The sequence below is a fragment of the Osmia lignaria genome, unplaced genomic scaffold (genome assembly GCF_051020975.1).
Source record: "Osmia lignaria lignaria isolate PbOS001 unplaced genomic scaffold, iyOsmLign1 scaffold0135, whole genome shotgun sequence".
NCBI classification, from domain to species: Eukaryota; Metazoa; Arthropoda; class Insecta; order Hymenoptera; family Megachilidae; genus Osmia; species Osmia lignaria.
Window position 1 is genome coordinate 33017 of NW_027478276.1, and position 1984 is coordinate 35000.

General features: G+C 53.1%; 1 non-coding gene across 1 annotated transcript in view; it reads left to right on the forward strand.

Annotated features, from left to right (window-relative positions):
• The window catches only part of LOC143308058 (large subunit ribosomal RNA), a 4041-nt gene continuing 2057 nt past the window's right edge, over nucleotides 1-1984 (forward strand). Inside the window, exon 1 of the ribosomal RNA XR_013065075.1 lies at nucleotides 1-1984. This exon is cut by the window's right edge and continues 2057 nt beyond it. This is a non-coding gene — a ribosomal RNA (large subunit ribosomal RNA).

Sequence of the window (1984 nt, forward strand, 5' to 3'; positions counted from 1 at the left end):
CGACCTCAGAGTAGGCGAGATTACCCGCTGAATTTAAGCATATTATTAAGCGGAGGAAAAGAAACTAACTAGGATTTCCTTAGTAGCGGCGAGCGAACAGGAATGAGCCCAGCACTGAATCCCGCGGTACCGCCGCTGGGAAATGTAGTGTTCAGGAGGATCCGTTTATCCCGAGACATCGAATTGCGTCCAAGTCCATCTTGAATGGGGCCATTTACCCATAGAGGGTGCCAGGCCCGTAGTGACCGGTACGCGTTTCGGGAGGATCTCTCCTTAGAGTCGGGTTGCTTGAGAGTGCAGCCCTAAGTGGGTGGTAAACTCCATCTAAGGCTAAATACGACCACGAGACCGATAGCGAACAAGTACCGTGAGGGAAAGTTGAAAAGAACTTTGAAGAGAGAGTTCAAGAGTACGTGAAACCGTTCAGGGGTAAACCTGAGAAACCCAAAAGATCGAATGGGGAGATTCATCGTCAACAACGCTGGCTCCCGTTGGTGCGCGATGCCCCGGATGGACCTTCGGGTTCCATTAGCGAGGGCACACCACCTTCGGCGAATGTTCCGGCGAGGTAGTCGTGCACTTCTCCCCTAGTAGAACGTCGCGACCCGTTGCGTGTCGGTCTACGGTCCGAGGCGGAGCCTGTCCGTCACCTTAACGGTGTTCGTGACAGACCCTCGGTTGCCTGGCCGACTGCGCGACGGTACTCAGACGGTATCAGGCCGCAACCAATCCATTTTCGAATGTGTGTGCGTCAGGACCGCCGCAAGCTAGGTTCAGTTATAATTACCCGGATGTACGGACTATGCGCCGTCCCCGGGTCTGGCCAGCTGTTAGCAGGAGGAGTCCTTGGACTGGCCAAGCTTTGAATTACCGGTCGGCGACGCTATTGCTTTGGGTACTCTCAGGACCCGTCTTGAAACACGGACCAAGGAGTCTAACATGTGCGCAAGTCATTGGGATATAAATAAACCTAAAGGCGAAATGAAAGTGAATGTCGTCCTCTGCGTCGACCTAGGGAGGATGGGCCTCGTTACGATTAGGCCTCGCACTCCCGGGGCGTCTCGTTCTCATTGCGAGAAGAGGCGCACCTAGAGCGTACACGTTGGGACCCGAAAGATGGTGAACTATGCCTGGTCAGGACGAAGTCAGGGGAAACCCTGATGGAGGTCCGTAGCGATTCTGACGTGCAAATCGATCGTCGGAACTGGGTATAGGGGCGAAAGACTAATCGAACCATCTAGTAGCTGGTTCCCTCCGAAGTTTCCCTCAGGATAGCTGGCACTCGCTCGAACGTTATTGCGAGTCTCATCTGGTAAAGCGAATGATTAGAGGCCTTGGGGCCGAAACGACCTCAACCTATTCTCAAACTTTAAATGGGTGAGATCTCTGGCTTGCTTGCATCAAATGAAGCCATGAGATTTTATTATTGGATCAGAGTGCCAAGTGGGCCAATTTTGGTAAGCAGAACTGGCGCTGTGGGATGAACCAAACGCAGAGTTAAGGCGCCTAAGTCGACGCTTATGGGATACCATGAAAGGCGTTGGTTGCTTAAGACAGCAGGACGGTGGCCATGGAAGTCGGAATCCGCTAAGGAGTGTGTAACAACTCACCTGCCGAAGCAACTAGCCCTGAAAATGGATGGCGCTGAAGCGTCGCGCCTATACTCCGCCGTCAGTGGCAAGTGGGGCTGGACAAAATTTGGTCCTCCATGAAGCCCTGACGAGTAGGAGGGTCGCGGCGGTGTGCGCAGAAGGGTCTGGGCGTGAGCCTGCCTGGAGCCGCCGTCGGTGCAGATCTTGGTGGTAGTAGCAAATACTCCAGCGAGGCCCTGGAGGACTGACGTGGAGAAGGGTTTCGTGTGAACAGCCGTTGCACACGAGTCAGTCGATCCTAAGCCCTAAGAGAAATCCTATGTAAATGAGGTGTCCTAAAGCTCTCAGTTAAAAAGCAACAACAAAACTGTTAAATATGGCTAAATCGAATT